The sequence below is a fragment of the Strix uralensis genome, chromosome 1 (genome assembly GCF_047716275.1).
Source record: "Strix uralensis isolate ZFMK-TIS-50842 chromosome 1, bStrUra1, whole genome shotgun sequence".
Taxonomy (NCBI): domain Eukaryota; kingdom Metazoa; phylum Chordata; class Aves; order Strigiformes; family Strigidae; genus Strix; species Strix uralensis.
The window spans coordinates 114,670,545-114,686,370 of NC_133972.1; the positions used below are offsets into that span (position 1 = coordinate 114,670,545).

The 15,826-nt window shown below is 38.8% G+C and overlaps 1 protein-coding gene across 6 annotated transcripts in view; it reads left to right on the forward strand.

The window, feature by feature from the left end:
- The first annotated feature begins 6,589 nt into the window (after positions 1 to 6,589).
- Positions 6,590 to 15,826, forward strand: part of CDH19 (cadherin 19) — a 125,411-nt gene continuing 116,174 nt past the window's right edge. For 5 of the 6 annotated variants that reach the window (XM_074877566.1, XM_074877574.1, XM_074877556.1 and 2 more), the window contains exon 1: positions 6,590 to 6,708. The gene's annotated coding sequence lies outside the window, so the exon portion shown is untranslated. The remainder of the gene's footprint in view (positions 6,709 to 15,826) is intronic. The other variant, XM_074877630.1, reaches the window with a different exon arrangement.

Consider the following 15,826-nt stretch of genomic DNA (forward strand, 5'->3'; position numbering starts at 1 on the left):
TAACTATTTTAACTTTTTTGCTACTTATTAATACATAATTGCAGGTAATTTCTAAAATTGAGTGATTAAGAGAAAAACAAAGAGCAGAACTTTGATAGGACTTGGGAAGATTTCTGTAGATTTCCATGAATTTTAAGAGCCATCAGAGCAGTCACTTGGTGAGACAGCTGGAAAAGAGCAAGCCAGAATCAGTGGGCCATGAGAAACATAAGGTAGGAGTTTCCATGAAGCCCTCATTTCACATTAGCATAGTGTAGCAGCAGCAGCACCTGAGTACCCTGGGATCTCTGAAGGAGAGATCAAACAAAGCAGAAAAAAGATCTGTGAGCCATTAAATCCAGGGAAAAGGCAGAAAGCTTAGAGTCAAACTACTCAGAATAAAACCATAATTACTCTGAAGACATCATGTCTATGTCCAAGGTAGCATTAGCTACAATGACTGTGAGCTGTTGGCTGCTCCCTATCCTGTAGGAGCAGGTCTCACATACACTATGCTATTTAAAATGGAAGACTGTGACAGTGCTTCGTACACAGTCAAGTAAAGTAAATGGGATTGAAAACAAACAAGGAGGGAGAAGTTTATAAATAGCACAAGAAAATGAGTATTCGGTGTTCACTGTGCCTTTAAATACAGCATACTCCCTGCTGAAACAGCTCCCATTTAGTGTTTCAGTTGGGAATCAGCATGTTACAATTCCTCTTTTGCTGGTTTTTTTTTGTTTGTCAGTTTCCCTCAATCTAGAATAAAAGTAAATCAGCCTTAAAAAAAAAAAAAAAAAAGAAGATGTTTGCTCTATATGTATAACAACAAAACCATGACAAAGAGATTGATGTCTCTATTAAAGAAATAAGTGAGGGAAATCATATCTTAGTTTTGCTAAGGTTGTGCTTGCTGTTCTCTTTCTGAATACTTCACAGTACAATTTTCAGTTTGAACCAAAAAAAGGAAAAAAATATTAACCCCTTCATCTGGCAGTGAAAATTTAAAGCCACAAGCAGCTAAATAATCATTTAGTTTTGAAGATCATAACGAAAATAGTGAAGTATTCATGTCAGCCCCCAGACTCCCAACAGACTATAGCTTCAGTGATCAGAACCTTTCCATGAGATTACCTGACAGACTCTTTGAGACATTTCAGAGGATAAAAGTAACTTGTGGGGTTTGTTTGGAGTTTTTTTCAGTAAAGACGACCAACAAGCCATTTTCTTATATTGGTTGCCACACAGAGAGCTGCAGCATCTGTCATAATGAACAGCTGGGAAGATTCCAGGTATCAAAATTTTTTTTAAACTACTAATAAATACATATAGAAAACATCAATGGTGCAATTTAGATGGTTAGTTACAGATATACCTTCTCTTTTTGCCAGTGCTTCAGTTTTGCAACAGCCACTCAAATGAAATAATTGAAACTGACATTCACTTGCAAACACATGGAGGAAAGCTCTCCAGTGAAAACCTTTTAACATTTGCCTTTTACCACTTAAACTCTTCTAAAGCAATGGACTTTAACAGATTCTGAATCTGAAACGAATCTGTCAAATGAGTCTGAAAAGAAGAAGAAAGAAATATACGAAGAGAAAGTAAACCTTGTTGTAATTTTATAAATTAAAACAGTGCTGGGGGCAAGTCACAAGAAGGGAAGCAAATATAAAATAATGTGCAAGTAAGCATTCATTTATTACTGTTAGTGTAGTCCTTCTACCACTTAGACTGCAGGAGCATCAGAGGCTGAAGGTCAATGCAAGTGAGCAAAGCTGCACTGCACTCAAGGTTTACAATTTGAGGAACAGTAAAACTTGGTCTAATTAGACTGGCCTAGCTGAGCCCACATAGTTTGGACACATTCGTATGTAGTCATGATGCACTTTTTCACTGATTCAGGACATAAGCACTAGTGCTGGTAAGGTCAGGCAAGCAGACAACATTTAAACATATTCTTGCCCTGATGTGTCCTTCATCAGTCTAAGAATGAGGGACTACAGGGCATGTGAGTTGATTGGCTTATATCTGTAGAAAGATTACATGGGTGCTGTGTGTTCATACAAGTGCCTCTCAAGAATTTTGCTTTGCTCATGAGTCAACTGGGGTTTAGCAATAAAAGCCAGGTTTCCACTCTAGGCTCAAGTATTCCAATCAAAATTACTTTCAGAGACGGTAACAACTTATGGCTCAGGAATGATATTTCCAAAGCAAATTTAAAACACCACAGCTTGGAGTTTATGACTTTTTGAGTATTCCTATGAATATTTATTCTAAGTTTCTGGAAAAATCAAAACTGTATAAAATAAGAGCATTTAAGGGACCTATGTCTACTTCTGTCTTCATGGTTTGGCATCTGTAGATGCCAGTTTTCCTCCTCCCACCATCTATCTGTGTTGTCCATTTTTCTGCAAACTTCCAAAGGCTAGGATGTGCCTTCCTGTGTGTATAAGCATGCTCCATTATAATAAGAGTGCTGTTTTGTTGTTTTACTATTACACAGACATGTTTTAGTAGTAGTAAATAATACCAATAGAAAAAAAATGCTTAATTAATGGTGACTGCTACATAATATAAATGTGAAGTATGTATACATCACACAAAAGCTGACATTTACAAGAAACAAAACTTGGAGGTTAGAACCAGTAAGGGATGACAGTCATCTCTGTCAATCTTCAGAAAAAAAGAATAGCCTCTAAACCGTTCTTCCAGGAAAGGTTTCCAAGAGAATTTTCTCAGGGAGTAAATCCAGGTTACAGATTCTTTATGAGCCATAGCCAAAGGCAGTAATTTTTAAAAGCAAACTGAACTGTGAATCTGCTATAAACCGGAGTCAGCTGTAAACGATTTTATTATCAAAGAAGACAAATGTGGATAAACGAGTATTGTAATTATCATGTCTCAAAAGGGTTTTTCCTTGTTTTTATTAACACTAATGTCTAAAGATTAGTATTGCATGGTAAATGCTCATATGACCAAACTGAACCTGATCTGAAGCATACGTTTATTGTATTTTCCACATGCAGGTAATACAAAATGTCTCCACCAGATGTTCTCAATCTCTGCTACCATTGTAATGATTCTAAAAGCCCATAAACCCATGAAAGAACTGCTGGAATTAAATGATTGTTCCTCACTGACAATAAACCCATAATTTTCAACTTAATTAAACCTTCTTTTTATTCTTCTTTTTTTTTCACAGATGAGTCTTGTGGAATATCAAACACATGTATAAACTAAAAACCAGTAAGCACTCAGTGTGTATTTCATTTGGAAATAATGAATTGTAAAAATTGCTGGTCACAATATTTACTAGATGTTGAAACACTGAAAAGCATTTTTGTAAGAATACATACCCACCCCAAAAAATGTGTTTCTGTCTGTCATGAATTATAGCAATATCTGAGAATACCCTGGAAACTTGATGCTCATCTATTCTCTCCTTTACTATATATACACATCAAGTCAGAGAAGTTATTTTACTATACAAAAATCAGTGTCTTATGAAGCAGTGTTAGGTCCACACAGGATTAAATGTTGACAAATGCCAACAAAACTTAGAAATAATACAGACAGGTGAAAGGATATAGCCATTTTCACAATTAGATTTAAATTCTACAAATTGATTGTACTGTTGGTCACCAAAATCCACTTCTGTGCAGTGGGTGTGGAATGTTCTAGTTGTTTTTCTTAATGCCTATGCTGACAGTGTGATTGTAGGCATCTTATTTTAAGAATAGTTCCTCCTATCCCTGAATAAATCACTATCGTATTATCTATCTCATTTTATCATATAAATGATAATCACAAGACTTCCCACTGCACTTAGTATTAATAAACCACTTGACAGTGTCTGAAATAAATCAGATGATAAATGGACCTGAAACCTTAACTAACCTGTCAAGACTTTAGACAAACATGTAGCTCAGTGGTGGGGGGACATGGAAACTGCACTAGATTGCAGAACTTGGTATGACTTCTCAGTTGTGTCCTGACAACACCTCAGGGCAAGAGTAAAGCATCTACTGCCATGGCCCTTCATCTGCATGCCCTGGAAAGAAAATAAAGGGGGGCATTCCAGATCTAGCATCAAACTGGCACATGACAGATGACTGACAGACATATGTAAATGTCTATGAAAATATAGAGAGATACAATGCAAGAATGAGAAATATCCTGTAGTTAAGCAGATCAGTTCTCTTTGGCAACCTCTCTTTTGGTGGTTGCAGAACAGCTATTGAAACCCAAGTCAATGACAAAATCAGCTCATAAGAACAAAGTTGTAGCAAGTATTTTGTTGACATAATGAAACTGGAAACAAACAAAGGAAGAAGGACTAACATTCTTGGACCTACAACAGTTGGTAGTAAGTGTCTTCTCATCAACTTTCAAACTTTAAAATTAACAGAAAGCCAAGCCCCATTTTTTTACAGATTCTTCTGCAGTGGAGGTGACTTTGAGCAACTGTAAACCCAACCACTATGTTAGGTCTTAGTCATCTCATGTATGAAGATAATAAGCTCCACAGTGTTAATGACAAAAGTAAAGTTGCTCAAAAGAACAAGTCAGAGTGTAAGTCCTTAAATTAGGTGCTTCAACACAATTTTTCTGATACCATCCTAGCTTAATTTTTGTTCTGAGTCTTTGGTCTTACTGTCCAAATCATTCAAGTAAGCACGCATGTTTCAGGAGTCATGGGATCCCATCACCAAGTGCTAGTCTCTTTCCTTCACAACTGTCACTGAAAGGGTAAAGGTATACACAAGGCCTCTGTGATCTTGTCTGCCAAAACATGTATTTGTAGTTTCCCATCTAGTATATCTCCCAAAACTCCCAATGTCAAGGACAGAAAAGAAATTGAGGAATAACCCCACCTTCTTAATTTTGGATGCATGTCATTCCCAAACAGGGAACACAGAGATCCTGAGGTGGCCTCCTTCTTACAGATCTCAGCTGTTTTTCTTGCTGTCACAGCAGCTGCAGACAGCTTGCTTGGACAGCATGGTGAGAGATGAGTCAGACCTTTCTACGCATAAGAAATTTTTCTCATGCCCAACACTTCTGAAGATTGAATGATGCAGATAGGGTAGTTTGTACCAGAGGGGTTATTGTATTGCAACACAAAACTATGTAGACAGCATTTGAAGGAAAAAATTACTTCTACCAAAGTGCAGTGCAGATGAAATTGCTGTCAGCAATATATCTACAATGTCAGTGCCTCCTGGGTCTGGGTCTCAAGCCTGAATTCAGACTTGAACAAGCAATACCTTGAATCAAAAAAGCCTGACTCTTTTTATTGACTGTTAGGACAATAAAGGTCTTTCCTTAGACACCTTCTAACAATTAATAAAGTAGGCTCCTGATTTAGACAATCTGTCATGGTTTGAGCCCAGAGGGCAACTGAGCACCACACAGCCACTCGCTCAACCCCTCCACCTCATGAATCGAAAGGAGAAAATAAAATAGAAGGCTCAGGAATCGAGATAAGGACAGGGAGAGATGATTCACCCATTATGGTCATGGGCAAAAGACAAACTCCTTAGGGGAAGAAAAAGAACATCTATTTAATTCAAACACCACCACCACTTAACAGGCAGAGTAGGACAGTGAGAAGCATTACCATATCTTAAAAACACCTTCCCCCACCCCTCCCTTCTTCCCAGGCTCAGCTTTGTTCGTGGTTTCTCTACCTCCTCCCCTGCAGTGGCGCAGGGGGCAGGGAATGAGGGGGTGAAGTCAGTCCTCAGAGGGAGGACTCCTCACACTCTTCCCTTGCTCCAGTGTGGAGTCTCTTTCACAGGAGACAGTCCCCCATGAACTTCCTCTGACATGAGTCCTTCCCATGGGTTGTAGTTCTTCCTGAGGTGCTCTGGAGGTGATCCCTCTCGTGTGTTGCAGTCCTCCCAGCACTGAACTACAACAGCGGGAGCTTCTTCCCGCAGGGTCCCGGCCTTCTTTGGGCACAGCCGCCTGCTCCAGTGCGGGGTCCTCCACAGGCTGCAGGTGGGCATCTGCTTCACCATGAACATCCATGGGCTGCAGGGGCACAGCCTGCCCTCTCACCACAGGCTTCAGGGGGGTCTCTGCTCCAGCGCACCTCCCCCTCACCTCCTCCTTTCTTCCACTGACCTTGGTGCTCACATAGGTGTCCTCCTCGCAACTCCTCACAGCTGCAACTAGTCCTCCCAGGTTTGCACAGCCACCATCACTAATTGGCTCGGCCTTGGCGCAGAGTTGGCTCCTACAGAGCCGTAGGAGCTTTGAGAAGCTTCTCACAGGGGCCACCTCTGTAGCCCCCTCCCCCACTTCAAAAAACTCCCACCACACATACAAATCCAGCACACACTCGTAAAGAATGTTAGAACTTACCATATGGCTCATAGTTTAAAATGCAAATTCATGTAAAGCTTATATATATTATGTTTGCTGTCTGCCTAATATTTATTCAAAACCCTTTCACACTGCAGCTGGGAATGTTGTTTCTAAGCACCAAAGATGAGTGCAGAACACTGGGGATATAGAACAATTGGCATTGTTAAAGGTAACAGGGAGAGCTTTCATCCAAAACATACTACATATCCCACAGATGCTGGTGTAGCTCCCAGTGCTGGCAGTGATAAATGATGTACAAAATGAGTGAATGTTGAGACACAGCCACACATAGAAAAGGGAATCTAAGAGGAATTCCTCGACAGCAAGAGACAACTGATTTTATGAAGAGAGCAGGTATGGCATTTGTTTTTCCCTTGCACATCTGTCTTCCTAGTGTCTAAACTTTGGGACTTGTTTTTGACTCCCTCAGAGTCCTGTTTCAAGACAGTCTTGGACACGACAGCAGCAAACCCCTAATTTCCTCATGTCTAGGATGGGGTTATATAGGTATAGATGGTGATCAAGAGCTTGTAAAGGTGCTCTTGTAAAGCTGTCCTGCACTTTTGAGAAAGCAGTGTGCACATTCAGGAAGTAGGTTTGAAAATCAGAATGGATCTGTGGTTCACTATGCCTTGCTGTTACTCCATCATAATAGCTAGCATGTTCCTAGTTTTCCTCATTTTACTTGATGTGTTTATGTATTTTCCTCAGTTTCAACTTGTCCAAGTTGTCCTGAAGAGCATCTCTGTTGTTTGAAAGGGTGTACAGGTTTTCCAAACTAACCTATCTCATATATTGAACTGTGTAAAGAACATTTGCAACTAAATGAAAACACGCAGATATTTCACAGATGAATGCCTCAGTCATTATCTATCAATTATGAATCATGGCTCCATCTATTCTTCCATACCTCATTTTGAAACCACCTTCAAACCCCGGTTGAGAAGCTCAGTAGCTTGTGTAGGATATGGAAGATGAAGAACACTTTGAGTTTTTTCATATCCTATTTTTGGAGAAACATAAATATTATAGTCTACACTGACTACAGTATGGCAAATATTTAATTAGAATAGGCATAATTGTCTCAGAAGCACCAGAGCGTGAAAGCAGGAATCAAAGACTTTGCAATATCTTGTACCAGGCTCTGATCTAACCCCATCAAAAATAGGAGAGTTTATAAAGGAAATCATAGACCTTTATAAACCCTGCTCTGAGGTTCTGAAACAAATTGTGCTGAGTGAGTATTAAAGTGTGACTCACTGACATTGATCCAGGTGTCAATAAGGACATTTTAAACTCACTTCAGTATAGATTATAGTTGATCCACTTTATCAGAAGAGGTAGCGTTCAGTAACCATGAGAATATGCAGATTCCAAAACCTTCAAAAATTGCTTGCTTTAACATTTTTGCTGTTGATGTTAAAGTGTATTTCTTAAAAAATTGTTTCTATTATGCAACTAATATCAACTATCTAGGAATTTTCTAATGAAAACTTTTTTTTTGGGAAAAAAATTTCTTGAAAGCAATATGAATAGATGGAGAAATGTAAGTATTGACAAATTTCTTTGTCTTACACAGGAAGGAAAAAGAATACTTACTAAAGTATTATGCTTTAACATTTTCCAGTTTTAGTTGCTTGTTCAAGTTTTAGTTGATTGAAATGATGTTCCATTTTGGAATTTATTTCATTTTAAGGAAAAAAAAAATTAAAATTAATTATTAATTGACCAGATAAAAAATGTCAGATATTACCAACTCATAATTTCTTTTTAAGTTTAATTTTTATTTTCATAGAATTCAGGATTGTTATGGGCAAGGAAAGCAATATATATATTTTTTTAAATGATTTACAACTAAAGATAGAAAAGTGAATAAATTAATCAACATTTTTCCTATTTATTTTCATAGACTTTCTTTATTTCTCAGTTCAACTTTATAATATAAACACAGAAAATATTACATATCATGCTATGCCTCCCATGATCATTATCACTATGTTTGGTTTAAAAGAAGATTAGGGAGGTACAAACTGGTCAGAAAGTAATTTGGCTTGTCACTGGAAGAATAATACTTATCATCAGAAGATGGTATATTCCTTTATCCCTATTCATTTCCTCAGAATTAGTTCTAGAGCTTAGAATTATTCTATGGCCAAAGTAGTCTGGCTCTGAGCAACAAAATCAGTTAAACCAATTTATCATTGACCCACTTGAGCAATGAAAACCACGATATAACAGCAGACTATGGTACTAAATGATTCATGTATTTTCTTTCAGTCCTGAGAAGCTGCAAATAGTAGTATGATTTTTCTGTTCAATTTCTACAACAATTGTAGGTCTCTATGCAAAACGTCATGCTAGTTTTATCATAAGTGACACTTTTAGCTCTTCTAATGCTTGTTGAGAGTAAGAAGACACTTAAGCGTTTACCCATTCACTCCTTTTTCTTCAGTAGTAGTAAGGGTGACTAACCAAGGAAAGGCTTCAGCATTCTGGTTTTGGGTCATTACATGGTAGACAGCTTGGTCCAATTACACCTCCTATCCTGGCCTGCTGCAAAGAATGGTCATATTTTGAAATGTAAAAGGCAAGAGTAAAAAATCCTCCTAGCTCTTTTCCCCAGGAAAAGATCATGAAGACAACTGGGAAGAGCAATCAGTATCTATGTCTGCTCTTTCTCTTCCCTACTGTGGAATCACATTTTTGTCCTTGCATCACACAGAGCTTAGAGACTTGCAGAATTTTCTAACCGTGGGATACGTTTAACTCTTTCCTTTCACAGTGGTGGTACAAAGTCCATCTCACCACGGTTATTGCTTATGATATCCTAAAAAGAATTAAGCAACAACAATGGGTGAAAGCTTTATGGCCTCTGTGAAGGGTAGAAGTTTTTCTATGCAGACAGCTGTGGGGTGGGGAGGGCTGTTTGCATATTTTCCTATGGACTATGCTATGAAATTGCAAATCTCACAGAATAAACAACAAAAATTTGTGATCCACAGTTGTTTTTCCATAGACTGTATCCAGTGTTATCCCTCCCATGGAAGCAAACAGTTTCATTTTCCTTTGCAAAAGTGGTTTTCTTCACACTACCTGCCTAGCTGTGCTTAGTCTTCAGTTGGATTACTCAATTTACTTGCTTATTCATTCTTTGTTCCCCTTCAGGGATGTAAAGAAAGACCCACATTCCCCTTTATCAATTTGTTAAAGTACAGAATGGCTCAGTTGCACCTCTGTAAAGCTTATCTGTCTAAAAGCTTTAGTATATTACAGTACACAAAAACTGTACAACTGATCCTACAAGGACATTTATGAACAACATATTCAGCAACAGTGCACGCAGTGGATATGATATAATCCCACTCTTCCTACAAAAGCAAAATATAGCCATCAGCAGAGTTCAATCTGATGCCTGACTATACAAATCTGAACCCTTCGTCTATTTTCCTAGCAATGGATTGATGTGAGACACCAAAAGAAATAGAAGTCATTGCCTTTCCAGTCTGTCAGGTCAATGATCCACAAATAAAGAAGCATTCATGCCAAGAATTAGAATAGATTGGAGATCTGTTTCTTTTGTTTTCCGTGTACTTTCAAGTGTACTTGAAAAATAGAGTCCATTATGGAAATCTGTGTATGGATTGGGTTTCTTGGATTGTTTTTCTTTTTTTCTGTTAATAAATCAATATTTTCAAAATGTTCATATATTGAAACATGAAATTAATGTACCAGTGCAGTTGTAAAGTAGATATTGAAGTATGTCAAATGTATACAATATTTTAAAAATTAAATGCATTTTACCAAATTTATAAGTAAATTTTTACATACAATTATTTGAATTATTTACTACAAATCAGATCTTATACTTGCACAACATTTTTATTTGAGTATAGCTGAGGATAACCAAATGAGTAATGTTTTTAGGGAATATTGGTTTTGTTTGATTTTTTTGAACAGTGAGTGTAAATATGTGTGTATATGTGTGTGTACATACATTGTTTAATTTTAGCAGTATTTAAGTCATACTCACACAGAACAGTACTGTTTGGACTCGTCATGTTGCAGGGGAAAGAAAGCTATAGCTACCTCTCCCAGCTTGTTTCATTCTTTCAAGTTCTAATTTTTGAGTCAACGATTTTGTCTAAGCATCTGTCTCATTAGGCTACAAACAAAACAAATATAATCAATATGGGATTTGTTTTTTCATAAAATTCATGAAGTTTCTGTCAGAAAACACAAAAGCAAAATCACTAAGTTAAACTAAAAATTTGAGATGTCAAGCCTTTGAATACCCAGACAAATCTAGACAAGATGATAATGAATAAAGCAATTTACAGTGAGAACTAATCCCTCTGAGGTTATCCAGATATACCAGACTGCTGACTGGAACCCTTCTTAGATTCTGGATTTCAAAGGTGCTCTTGGTTTGTGTGGTCTCTACTACATTGGATGGACAAATTGTCTCATGATTTAGTTTGTCAGATGCCACTTACTTACTAAAACCAGGGAACAGAATAGTCTTGACGATACTTATATATAACTGTCTCAGTAATGAAAAGAGGGTCTTTATTCTGCCAGTGTCCTCTCCTTTTAAGTCTCAAGTATGAAATGAATAACCAAAAGTGATGACAGATGGACTCCAAACATTCATGACTGTTAAAGTTGTTGAAAATCCAACAACAATTTCCTGTTAATAGACAAAAGCTAACTGATTTGTTCCTTCTGTGTTTAAGGCTTTGAAAATTTTACTACTTCTTTTGAGAACTTAACATCAAGGAACCATAGAATATCTCATCGAAGGCAAGGAGTATTGCAGAAGAAGAAGAAAGGGGAGGAAAAAGTTGGAGCATGTAGGATTGGTTGTCAATATGTTTTTATGTGTGTTAAACACAATGATCTTTATGGCAAAAAGAGCATCAAGCTGCAGTAAAATAATGCTGATGACATGGCTTGGCTGTTGCAGGACATTTATTATCTAATTCCCAATACTGGGATCTTAAAATTAATTACTCCTATTTCAGATAAAATTGAGGGGAAAAAAGGGTCAGGAAATAATAAAAATATGTTAGAAGACCACAGATGCAATAAACAATGATGAGGCTGATGTTCATCTTTAAATTGTACAATGCATTCTAAGTTAATTGTATTTAATAGATTTTATCATACTTTGAATGTTTCAGAATGTTTCTGGGTGACTTTTTATACTAAAGATAACCAATATTATTTCATAGATGTGTGTCTGTATAAACATATATATCCATAACAACAAAATGTGCTCTATGAACTTGAGCTGTTGACCATAAGTAGAAGTTAATAAACTGGACTGACAACTGTTACTGAAAGATATGGTCAGATTAAAGGTATAAATACAGGGTTTAAATCAGTACACAACTTCTAAAAATATGGAATAATTCCACAGTATAGAAAATATTTTTTATATACTTTTTGGGGATAGTTTTTATAGCAGAGGATTGTGTCAGCCTATTAACCCTTCAATATTTAATATCTGATTTTTGTAACTATGAAAAAGGGAGTTTTGATGATGTAAAAAAAGCCAAACCCAACACAGTTCTACTTCAAATATACTTCCTTATATTCACTATTTATTCCTCTTTAATTGCTGTTGTCTTAATTCCTGAAGAAAATCACAGACTTTGGTGAATTTAGAAATAAGACTTTCACACTGGTTCCTTAACGGTTCATTGAACAACTGAAGAAAGGATATGAATTCAAATCTGAAGCTTCTTTCTCTGTGTTAGATACATGTGCTTGGGTATAGTAGATAATATGATGTCTATAAGAATCTCCCTGTTGGCACGCATTGCTTACAGAAAAATAACTTCAGATTCACTGACATGAAGTAAGTGATCACTGAAACACCAAGCCACAGACTCTCCAACAGTGAATGTTTTCAACAAGAATCTATAATGTTTCTTACAGATATTGATACCTGTAGGTTTAGTATCCAAAAAAGAAGAAAAATATCTATCACACCAAGGTCATAAAAGTACTTTTGATTTCCCTTCAGGATCTCAGGTATGATTTCTGTTGCAGACCACCAAACTTCCGTCTTGATCTTCAGCTTAGAAGATATGTAATATGTCAGGAACATAATCTTATTACGGAAAGGGCATTATGTTCTGTGGCACATGTGAATCTGCCTAAAATCAAAAGTGCAGACAACCTGGAAGGTTGAATCACTTGTGATGAAACACTACTAAGATTGACTACTTTCACTTCTCGCTCTCACAGAAATACTGTAATTAACATTGCCTTAGCATAAGAACTCCTTTAAACAATCAAATGTCATTTACATTTAACTAAGAATGGTATTGAGAAAAAAGTAAAATAGTTGGAAGATCTAGTTGGCAGCATTTCACCACTACTTATCAAGACTTTTTGCCATGATGCCACCAAATCAGTGTGCAAGCAAGGACTGGGTTGGAGTTTCAAACATTTGCTTTTGGAAAAGCACCTCTGTGTATCTGAGACAATCTAGAAGACTATGCCCATTTTTTTGAGTTATAATTTTGTGGAAGCCTGTATTGTAACAAAGATATGAGAGCAGGACACGCAATTATTATTTGTCTATTTTTCACTAGATACCTTGAAGATTGGATAAAGCACCTAAACCAGCAAGTTCAGTGATAGCTAAATAGGCCTTATAAGCAGAAACAGGAGCTGCTTCCCAGGAATCTCAATGCTGTCAAAACTAAACTGCTATCGAGACATACAGTTTAAAGATAATTTTGATGCATTTGCATGACCCATATCACAGTATGTGATACAAATAACCTTGAACTACTGTGGTTATTTCTACTAATACTATACTGATGTTAATTCGTAGCTTGCTTGACTCAAGCTTTTTGTAAAGGTAGAAAAAAAAATAGAGGAAACAGAACAGCTATTATCAGCACTTGAATATTCAGAAGGGAAGTATTTGCTTCATTGAAAACTTTGCCCAAATTTTGAATAAAAGCATAATTTATTATGAAAGGGCCAGTTGAATCTGGGAAATCAACAATTGGTTAAGGGACTGGTGACACAGCCAGGGGTTTGGTAACTTAGACCATGGGACTTGCTTTGAGAAACCTGGTCTACTGGGGACTCATGGGGTCCATCTGTCAGAGAAGGGGAAAAGCATCTTCAGTCATAGGCTTGCTAAACCGGTGAAGAGGGCTTTAAACTAAAGTTGCTGCGGGAGAGGAACCTCAATCCACACTCCTACCAGTGTCAGCAATAGATGCCCAGAGCCTGCAGAGGGGTCACAGGTCAGCAGGAGAGCACCTGAAGAGCAGCACAAAGGAATTCCAGCCAGTAAGTCAGCTTCATGGGGGCTCCAACTTAAGTGCCTCTATGCAAATGCACATAGCATGGGGAATAAACAAGAGGAGATAGAGGTGTGCACACATCAGCAGGGCTGTGATGTTATTGGCATCACAGAGATGTGGTGGGATGACTCCTATGACTGGAGTATTAGAATGGAACAACAGGCACGGGAGACGAAGAGGGGCTGTCACCCGCTTAGCTCATCAGACTGACTGACTGACTGACTGAGGTAGTCAGTCAATGACCAGTTGGAGTGCATGGAGCTCCACCCGTGGATGGATGGTGAGCCAACCAAGAGCTTATGGGTCAGGATTAAAGGGAGGGCAGGGACAAGTGACGTTATAGTGGGGGTCTGCTGCAGTCCCACCTGACCAGGAAGACTGGAGCAGCTTCACATTCACAAGCCCTGGTCCTCATGGGGGACTTCAAGCACCTCAATATCTTTTGGAGGGACAACACAGGGGCTTATGCCAGGGCACAAGCAATCCAGAAGGTTCTTGGAATACCCTGATGATAACTTCCTTCTCCAAATGACAGAGGAGCCAACGAGGAGAGCTGCTATGCTGGACCTTGTTCTCACCAACAAGGAGGGGCTGGTGGGGAGTGCGAAGCTCAAGGGCAGCCTTGGCTGCAGTGACCGTGAAATGGTGGAGTTCAAGATCCTTAGGGCATCAAGGAGGGCACTTAACAAGCTCACTACCCTGGACTTCAGGAGAGCAGACTTTGGCCTCTTCAGGGGTCTGCTTGGCAGACTACCATGGGATAAAGCCTGTGAGGGAAGAGGGGCCCAAGAAAGCTGGTTAATATTCAAGGATCACCTCCTCCAAGTTCAGGAGTGATGCATCCTGACAAAGACGATGTCATATAAGACCACCAGAACACCTGTCCAGGAGCTCCTGGACAAGTTCAAACATAAAAAGAAAACCTACAGAGGCTGGAAGCAGGGATAGGTAGCCTGGGAGGAATACAGAGAAACTGTCTGGGCAGCCAGTCATCAGGTTAGGAAAGCCAAAGCCCTGATAGAATTAATCTGGTCAGGGACATCAAGGGCAACACAAAAAGCTTTTACAGGTACAACAGTGATAAAAGGAAGACCAGGGAAAATGTGGGCTCTCTCTGGAAGGAAAAGGGGGAGACTTGGTCACGCAGGTTATGGAGAAGGCTGAGTTACTCAGCAACTTTTTTGCCTCTGTCTTCACCAGCAAGGGCTCCAGCCACACAGCCCAAGTCACAGAAGACAAAGGCAGGGACTAAGAGAATGTAGAACCACCCACTGTAGAAGAAGATCAGGTTCAAGACCACCTAAGGAATGTGAAGAAATGTTCCATGGGACCTGATGAGATGTATCCGTGGGTCCTGAGGGAACTAGTAGATGAAGTGGCTAAGCCACTATCCATCATATTTGAGAAGTCATGGCAGAATGGTGAAGTTCCTGCTGACTGGAAAAGGGGAAACATAACCCACATTTTTAAAATGGGAAAAATGTAAGACCTGCGGAACTACAGGCCAGTCAGTCTCACCTCTGTGCCTGCCAAGATCATGGAGCAGATCCTCCTGGAAAATATGCTAGGGCACATGGAAAATAAGGAGGTGATTAGTGACAGCCAACATGGATTCACTAAGGGAAAAGCATGCCTGACAAATTTGGTGGCCTTCTACGATGGGGTTACAGTGTTGGTGGATAAAGGAAGAGCAAGTGATGTCATCTACCTGGACTTGTGCAAAGCCTTTGACACTATCCTGTATGACATCCTTGTGTCTAAATTAGAGAGATATGGATTTGATGGATGGACCACTCATTGGATAAGGAATTGGCTGGATGGTCACACTCAAAGAGTTGTGGTCAACAGCTCTATGTCCAAGTGGAGAGCAGTGACAAGTGGTGTTCCTCAGGGGTTGATATTGGGACCGGTACTATTTAACATCTTTGTTGGTGACATGGACAGTGGGATTGAGTGCACCCTCAGTAAGTTTGCCAATGACACCAAACTGTGAGGTGTGGTTGACATGCTGGAGGGAAGGCATGGCATCCAGAGGGACTTTGACAGGCTTGAGAGGTGGGCCCATGCAAACCTCATGAAGTTCAACAAGGCCAAGTGCAAGGTCCTGGACATGGGTCAGGGCAATCTCATGCACAGGCTGG